The sequence below is a fragment of the Carica papaya genome, chromosome 1, assembly GCF_054855325.1.
Source record: "Carica papaya isolate Zhongbai chromosome 1, ASM5485532v1, whole genome shotgun sequence".
NCBI classification, from domain to species: Eukaryota; Viridiplantae; Streptophyta; class Magnoliopsida; order Brassicales; family Caricaceae; genus Carica; species Carica papaya.
Genome location: NC_142309.1, coordinates 23,774,220 through 23,784,012, shown reverse-complemented (window position 1 = coordinate 23,784,012; position 9,793 = coordinate 23,774,220).

Here is a 9,793-nt window from a genome sequence, read left to right as displayed (position 1 = left end):
CATCCAACAAGGCAAACATATCTTAGATTCACAAAATCAAGCAGTAGTGAAGTAAACAGTGATTCATGCATTCAAAACTATAGAATAAATAAACCAGATACCATAATGCATTTAAACTGTAAAATAAATCAAACAGGAACTGACAAAGAAATATGTCTGATTCGAGCTCCATTAGCAATTGTAATTAATTATGTATATCTATTTAATTTGTACAAAATACAGTTTTATTATTTATTCAGACTTTAATCCCATGATAGGAAATAGGGTGAGGGGTCTTTACCTGATTCGACATCGAAAGCTGAATTTTCACTGCGCCTACAAGCAGTCCTTGTATTCCCTAAATTTTTTTTCAGGAACTGAAACGTGCTTACGGTACCTACACATGTCCCAAAAAACTCAAAAAATCAGACCCAAAGCCTACTTGGCCAATTTCGGAATTTCGGCACAGTGGCTCCGCCGTGCTCCGGCGGCGATCCGCCTCGGGTTGGCTGTTTCTGGCCATTTTCAGTCGAATTCAGCCAAACTTGCATTGGTTCCTGTGAGAAAACACCCCTAGGGCCCTCGATGGGCCGAAAAAACACAGAAAACTGAAACTTACCGGCGGTGGGGCTCTCCAGTGTGGTGGCCCCTCCAGCTCAAGCCGCGGTTTGGTGTTTTGCTCCGGTTAACCTGTAGAGGAGGAAACGGTGGTCACAATGGTGGAAAAATTACATTGAACGGGAATCGGGAAGGGCCTCATTGGAGGCAAAAATCGAGACAACTCGCGGCGGCACCGCTGGGCTTCGATGGCTTTTTCCAACCAATTGGCCTGTGTTTTCGCTCCGATTTGGCCATAGGTGGGTTTAGAATCGAATTCTGAGCCAATGGGAGAATTTTTACCTCATTTGGCGGCCGAAAATTGCTCCAGTGCGGTGACGAGTGGCGTCGGTTGGCTCCCCGGCAGCTAGGCTGTCTTCTCCGATGATGGGCTCTAGCGGCTAGGGTTAGGGTTTGGGTGCGGATGAGATTATTTATAACCATCCACTTTTAATCTGAGTCGTCCATCGCGATTCAATCTGTACCGTCCGATCACGATTAAATAATAAATGAATCTAGACCGTTCATTGCGATACAATCTAGACCGTCCGTGCGTTCAATCTGGGCCGTCTGTCCACGTGCAATTTGGGTCGTCCGTGTGCGCGGGAACAAATCTCAGCCGTTCGATCGCGCGCACGCAGATCGCCCACGTGTCTCCCTTCTGCGTGGCCTCCTGCATCAGCATCTCTGCCACGTGACGTGTCCTGGTTGGCCGGGGCTGCTAACCGGGCAGCTAACGTGGCATAATTTTTCTAAATTACATTTTGACCCCCTGGTTTTCAATTTTTCATTCAAAAATACTCCAGAACCCAAAATTTCACCCATTTTTCCCAAAATTATTTTTAATTAAATCCCTAAATAATTTTTACCCCTTTTTATTATTATTATTATTATTATTATTATTTTCATTAAAATAAATTAAACTAAATTAAATTCAATATATTATTACATAATTAATCATTATATTCATATAATATAAAAAATAAAAAATAAAAAGTAAAATTAAGGAAAAAAGAAAGGGTTGGGGTGTTACAATATGTATTCGAGCTCAGTATTTGCTCATCCATTTTGGTCAAGGTATAACTAGTGAAGAGGAACTTTCGCATCTTTCCTCCAGTAGTGGAAAATCCAAGACCCCCAGTTTCACACCCCATACCAGCACCCATTGTACCGGTTCAGTAGAACAAGAGGACTATGCTAGTGACTCAGGCTCCTCCTCATGCTCCGGTAACAAGATGCGGTAAGATTTGCCAGCACTGTGGTAAAGATCATGAGGACCGCTGCTATTGTTTTAATAATACTTGTTGCATATGTGGGAGTGTCCAACACTATGTGAGAGAGTGCCCGTGAAATCAGAACCAGGTCATACCTCCTATCTAGAGCTGAGATTACAACCTCACTCAGCAGGATGCTGAAGCCAACCCGGACATGATACAGGGTAAATTTAAGAAAGAAGTTCGCATTCAAGAGATCTCAGTAGTCCGAAACTTTCCGGATGTGTTTTCTGATGAACTACTCCGACTGCTAGTGGACAAAAAAGTTGAGTTCACCATAGATCTTCAATCTGACACTACGCCTATCTTAGTTGTCCCTTACTGCATGAATCAAGTTGAGATGGAAGAAGTAAGGAAATAAATCAATGAATTACAGAATTACGGATTCATCAGCTATAATGTATATCCTTGGGGTACTAAAGTCACATTTGTAAGAAAAGGGGATAGGATGTTAAGATTATGTATTGACTATAAGGGATTGAACAGGGTTACGATCAAGAACAAGTACCCTCTCCCCAGAATTGATGATCTTTTTGACCAGTTGCAGGGTGCTCGGGTCTTCTTCAAAATAAACTTGTGTTCTAGTTACCATCAGGTAAAGATAAAGGCAGATGACATTCTCAAAACAATATTCAGAACTAGGTATGGACATTATGAGTTTCTAATCATGCCATTTGGACTAATCAACGCACAAGCTATTTTTATGAACTTGATGAATAGAGTTTTCAGACACTTTCTGGATCAGTTCGTCATTGTATTTATCGATGATGTTCTGCTCTATTTAAAGAGTAGAAAAGAACATGTTCACCACCAGACTCAAGTCTTGTAGGTTCTTAGAAAGAAGAAACTGTATGTAAAATTGAGTAACTGTAGGTTCTGCCTCGAGCAGACTACCTTTCTAGGGCACATTATATTAAGAGATGGAGTATCAATAAATTTTAAAAAAGTTAATGTAGTACTTGGTTGGGAGAAATTGACCTCGGTAAAGGAGATTCGTAGATTTTTAAAAATGGTAGGTTATTACCGCAAGTTTGTAGAAGGATTTTCTAACCTAGTCGCTCTTTTGACCCAGCTCACAAAGAATAACGTTAAGTTTGAATGGAACGAGAATTGCGAAAGGAGTTTTACGAAGCTTAAGAAGTGGTTGACTACTGCACCCGTGTTAACTTTACTGAGTGGGATGGGTAGATATACAGTGTATAGTGGTGCCTTCTACTTGGGGTTGGGTTGTGTTTTGATGCAGCATGGCTAGGTCATAGCCTATGGTTCTAGACAGTTGAAGAGTCACGAGACCTGGAGCCACTACCTGTATGAAGAGAGTTTTGAGATTTATACCGACCATAAGAGCTTGAAACACATATTCACTCAGAAGGATTTCACCATGCATCAGAGGCATTGGATAGAGCTCCTCAAGGTCTACGACTACAAAATTTTATATCACCCAAGTAAGGGCAATGTGGTAGCTGACGTGCTTAGCAAAAAAAATACAAGTATGTTAACTCATCTAATAGTTTCTGAATGTAGGGTAATAGGGACCGCACAATATATGCGACTTCAAGACTTGAAGAGAGTTACATGCTTCGCCCACCTGACTGTTCAACCCAAATTGATCTAGAGAATAAAAGAAGCCAATCAACCGATTCCACCATAGCAACTCTTAAGAAGGATGCAAAACGAGTAAATTCAGAATTTTAAGTTTCTGCCGATGGGGTGCTCATGTTTCAAGATAGGGCGTGTGTTATAGATGATAGTGAACTAAAGAGGGACATCATGACAGAGGCTCACAGCTCAAAGTTTGTCATACATCCCGAAAATACTAAAATATATCAAAGTATGTGACCCCAGTTTTGATGGAACAGGATGAAGAAAGAGATAGCTGACTTTGTCTCCAAGTGTTTAGTATGTCAACAGGTTAAGACAGAGCATCAACGTCCGGTGGGCTACTTCAGCCATTACCGATTCTGGAGTAGAAGTGGGAATATATCACAATGGACTTTATGATTGGGTTGCCTAAGGCCTGCTCAGAACATGATGTTATTTGGGTGATTGTCGACTGGCTCACCAAGTCCTCCAACTTCTTGGCTATCAAGATGACCAACCCTTTGGACAAGTTAGCAAGAATATATATCCGGGAGATAGTCAGGTTACATGGAATTCTGGTAATAGTGGTATCTGATAAAGACCTCAAGTTCACCTCTCGATTTTTGTTTAGTTTTCAACAAGCGATGGGAACGAAATTGTCCTTTAGTACTGCATTCCACCCTAAAATTGAACGACAATCAGAGAGGATGATTCGCACACTAGAAGATATGCTTTGAGCTTGTGTTCTAAACTTCAGGGGCTATTGGGATGATTATCTACCTTTGATAGAGTTCACCTACAATAAACGCTACCAAGCAAGTATCGACATAGCCTCCATACAAAGCACTGTATGGTCGCCCCTGCACATCACCGATCTGTTGGGAAAAAGTGGGTGATAGAAAGTTGTTCGGTCAAGATCTTGTAGAGGAGATTATAGCCAAGATAGTTAAAATTAGGAATAATATTCAGACAGTTTAAAGTAGGCAGAAGAGTTATGCAGACACCTAGAGGAGGCATTTAGAATTTAAAAATAGTAATCGAGTGTTTCTTAAGGTCACCCCTTTCAAGAGGATCAGTAAGTTTGGCAAGAGGAAAAAATTAAATCCCCAGTTCATCAGGCCATTTAAGATTTTAGACTGAATTGGTATGACTGTCTACAGACTGACACTACCTCTAAAGCAATCCATGATTCATAATTTGTTCCATGTATCCATGCTATACAAATATAACTCAGATCCCTCACACATCCTGTCCCATGCACCTCTTTCACTCAAGGATGATCTATTCTATGAGGAGGTACTAGTAGGCATGGTAGACTAGAAGAGCAGAGTACTTCGCAATCGAGAAATTCCCTTCGTCAAGGTCCTATGATAGAACCATACGCAAGAAGAGAGCCACTTGGAATTTGGAATCAAGCTTCAAGGTCCAGTACCCTCAGCTGTTCGACTGAGTGAGAGAGTGACTAATTTAAGGGATCAAATTTTTTTAAGGGGGGAGAGTTATAATATCTAGGCCCAAAAAGTGATATGAGATAATTTCTTCTTATTAAAATAATTATTTAATTTAATTTATTTTTATTTAATTAACATTTTGAGAAAAAATAAATTAGGGACGAGATTGAAAATAATTTTCGAAAAAGTGATGAAAAATTGAGTTCGAATGGTGTTTTTGAAAGAAAAATTAGAAACAAGAGGTCAAAGTGTAAAAAGAGAAAATTTGACCACATGAGACAACCCAGTCAGCAGCCCCGATGAATTGGGGCATGCCATGTGTAAAAACACGCTAATATCGGTGCCACGCGGGAGGCCACGAAAGCAATCCACATGCTCAGTGATCCAATGGCCCTGGTCGATACTACGCACGTGAATGGCTTATATTCGTTCTCTCCTTAAGCGCGATCGGACAGACGAGGTCAATCACGATGAACAATCCAGATTCTCCCATGCAATCGACCTAAATAGGCAAAGATCAGACGGCTCTCCTCACTCCACGTCGACATGAATAGACAGTCCAGATCGACGCAAGATGGGTATAAATACCTCGCATCACAGGGGAACCCAAACCCTTGCCACCAGCTCTTACCGGAGAAGAAGAACCAGGCGCCAAATAAGAAGGTCGACCGCCAACCGCCGCTGACCGCCAAAAAAGGTAAAATTTTCCCTTAATCGATTGAAATTTGATTCCGAGTTTTCCTAAGGCCATATCAGAGCAATAGGGATGGTGGGTGAGCTTAAAACTGCGAACAAAGTGCGGCAGATCAAGGTGAACTGCCGCTATGGACGACAGAGCCGACATCGCTGTGTCGGAACTCCAAAATTGACCATAAAGAGTTTTGGACACCGATTTTGAATTTTGAAGGTATTTTTAGGTGCGTGACGAGTGTTTTGGATTCTGTAGTACAAATTCAGAAAACTCGATACCCGTTAGGAGGCGTAGTAAACAAAGTGATGTCTCAAAACATTGATTCGGGTAAAGATCTCTCACCCTATTCTCCGTTGCGGTAAATTGAGGCTTAATGATGTATAATTTTGTATTTTGGTAAAAATTTTAAAAATCCTAAAAATAATTACAGGTCACTAGTGGAGTCAGAACCGGTTAGTTCACAATTATTCTAATTTCTTATTTAGTTTTTTGTATTGTCATACTTGCTTGTTATCATATTGTGCATGTTCTTAATTTATAGTTTCTATGGTCTTATCGATTTATCTAGTTTATTCGGTTATCTGGTTACTCGATCCCTTGTTATGATAAACTACATCATCTGTATAAATGTCGTCTAATTAATCTGTAATATAATATGATATATTGACATGTGTTTGTTGGTTGTTTTGTTGATGAGAATATTTATTTGTTTTTTTTTTAATTACCGTTTGTCTTTTAGAATGGACATTCTTGTAGCTCTATTGAGCATTCTAAATTATTGTGTAAGGAATGTAAACTCTAACTCTATTATTCGCTTCCTTATTTAAATTATAAATTTATTTTCTTTAAGGTTCCAGGTCTTTATATTATAAGTTGATTACTATTAGCATATATTATAGATATAAACTGATAAATTTTAAATATTCATAAATTGTAACACCCCAAGCTCGGAATTTAGGCTCGGGATGACTAAATTTACATTAATAATAATTTTAGAAATTTTTAATTTTAATTTTTTTAGAATTTTTAAAGAAATATGCATTTTAGATGTATTTGAAAATAATTTTCAAAAATCAAAGACAAACTAGAAATAAGGAATGATCTATTTGAAATGAAAATTTAAAAACTGGGGTAAAAGTGTAAAAATAAAAAAATGGTCATGTAGGACAACCATATCAGCAGCACGACTAGTCGTCGTACGACATGTGGCAAACACGCAAATATGCATTCAACATGGGAGGCTACACAGATAATCCACGTGCCAACTAATCCAACAGTCCAGATTCACTCCTATGTGCACGAACAACCCAAATCCATTTCTCCTTCAAGTGCGATCGAACAGTCCACGTGCCTTCAATCGAAAGGCTCTAATTCGCTTCCCAAATAAGCTGGATCTGGTGGTGGAGATTGGACCACGCAGCCCTGAAAGAACGACTCAGATCGAAAGCGGAGAGGTATTTAAACCTCTCTACCCAGACCCTCAAAACTTTAGCCGCCAAGGAGGACTAGAGAAGAAGAAAAAGGGCTGCCGAAAAGCGAACTAGTCACCAGAGAAGAAGACCAACCACCGTAGTCGTTGCACTATTGACCAAATCGATGCCAAAAGGTGGGTTCTTTCTTCTCGTTTTTATGTTTTTAGAATTTAAACCACCCCAAACCTTTATCGACACTGAAAAATCAATAGAGAAGTAAAAAATGGAGGGTAGAGCTTGGTCGCGCCGCCGCACCCAAAACTGAAAAACCCCTCTGATGAGCCGAATCCTCTTCCCGTTCCCTTCCGTTTTTCAACCATTAGTTATCTAGCATATTTCGATGCAGGACAACCGAAGGAGAACCACGATTGCATGGGAGGGACAGCAGCGCCGTCGCACCGAAAACCCTAAACCGCTGGTAAGTTTCGATTTTCCTCATTTTTCAACCAATAGAGGCCACCTAACCTCAAATTTCACAGGTTTTCGCCCAGGGCCAGCCGAACCCAGCCTGACCGATATGAGGAACCACTGTAGGTGGCAAAGCCAACTCCATCATGCCGAAATCTGTTAAACTGGCCCCTTGGAGAATTTTGACATTTTTTGGCCTTTTTTTTTGCATATTTTCATTATATTTAATGTATGTTTTAGTTTTCATAGAAAAATCCAAGAAATTGGATATCCCTTGATTTCTGCCATTATGATTGGTTAAATAAATAATGAACAAACAATTTTAAATGTTTGAGATCTCTCGATTAATTTAAGTATAGGTCCTCGATGAAGCTAGTAACCGGTCAGTATATACTTGTCTCTATCTCATCTGTATTGCCTATTTGTTGTTCTTTTGCTTTAATTTCCTATTGTTACTTCATGCACTTTAATTTATTGATTTTAATTGCTTTTTTGTTTATTTAGTTTACTTAACTTTTTTCATCCTTACCCGTTAATTCAGTTTGAAACAAATATCTTAATTATGTTCTTTTGAATCATTAGGTCTTAATTTTTATCTCCTACTAAATGATCGTTCTATTTTTCTGTGATTATGAAATGAGATTGTTGTACGTATTTAGTGGCTAGATGGTAATGGGAACTTGTATGTGTATGCAACGTTATGAAAATTAAAGGGGCTTACCTGGTATCTTGAGAAATAGTAGACGAACCTGGTACATAGGGTAAACTCTACTATGGATATTACCCTCAGTCGAATGGGGTTGAGAAGTTCCATACTATAAGGAGTTGAGAATTATTTTGATTACACTCATATTGGACGGGGTATTGAGACGGTTGTATATTTGGTTGCCATTACCGGACGGGTTATGGAGACGACCAGTTGATTAAGAGAATGGATACTCGGTCACATGTAGTGAGAACCCCCTATGGATCCCCATCAGCATCGGTAAATAAGTAAAAATGTAAAGTTTGATTGCTGCTGGTCTGTTAGAATATATGATGTGTATTGTTATTCTAGTTATTTTCTTCATAAATGGTATATGGAAACTTAAAGGTGAGTAATTAATAGATGTTTTCAAGTGAAATGAATTTACTTAAATCAAAAAATAATCTTCATTAGTTATTTTATAATTTCTACAAACCTTTGATTTTTCCGTATTGGTAGTAAAATATTGATATTCTTACTGATTTAGTGTAATTCACCTCATTATCAAATTAAACATATTAATTATATTTCTATTATACTACACATATATTTAAATATTCACACATATACACATTTACATAAACATATAATTTATATTTTCGTACGAAATACACATAATTCTTACTTACAGTGTGATCAGAAAAGCTTTTAGAATCATTTCTAATTTGTTCTATGATCCTCTCAAAAATTCGAATACTGTTTGGATAATTTTTTTCGTTTATAATAGAAAATATATATATTAAATTATGAATAATTTTAGAAACTATATTACATAAAATTAAGAAATAATTTTACTTTCAGACACGCGATCCTGATCGTCAATATTATCACGTATCATCACACGTATATCACCAAAAATATCAAGCACTGATGATTGAATCAGTGCGTGTTGTCGTATGCGGCGCACCTCATATTGGTCGCCACACTTCCATTTTATTTTCCTTCATTTTTTTTCATTTTTCTTTTTTTCACCTTTTTTTCTTCTTTTTCTTCTTTTTCTTCCTTTTCTTTTCTTTTCTTTCATTTTTTTTCTGCTTTTTTTTTTCTTCTTCTTCCTCCTTTCCCGCAGCTCCTCTTCTTTTTTTTTTTCTTTTTCTTCCTCCTTTCCTGCAACTCTTTTTTTTTTCTTTCTTCTTTCTTTTTTCTTTTTTCTTCTTCTTTCTTTTTCCTTTCGTCTTCTTTCTTCTTTCTTCTTTCTTCTCTTTCTCTCTCTACCCACCGCGTGTCTTCTCTCTCTCTAATCGATGGCGATTCCTCTCCTCTTTCTTTCTCCTTCGATTGCTGCGTCGCGCAACACCATGCGACCCTTCTCTCTTTCTCGTCGATGCCGCTTGGCCCTCTCTCTTCTTTATCTATTTTTTTTTCTTCGTTTCTTTTCTTTTTCTGTTACTTAATTATATATATGTACACACATATATATATATATTATATGACGTGTTTTCTTCTTCTAGGTTCTTTTTTTTTTCTTTCTTTCTTTAATTTTTTTTTTTGTTAGTTATATACATGTACATATATATATTTCATAGATTTTTTTTTACCTAAATGGGTATTATATAAATAAAAATAATATTTAAATAAAAACATATATTAAAGTA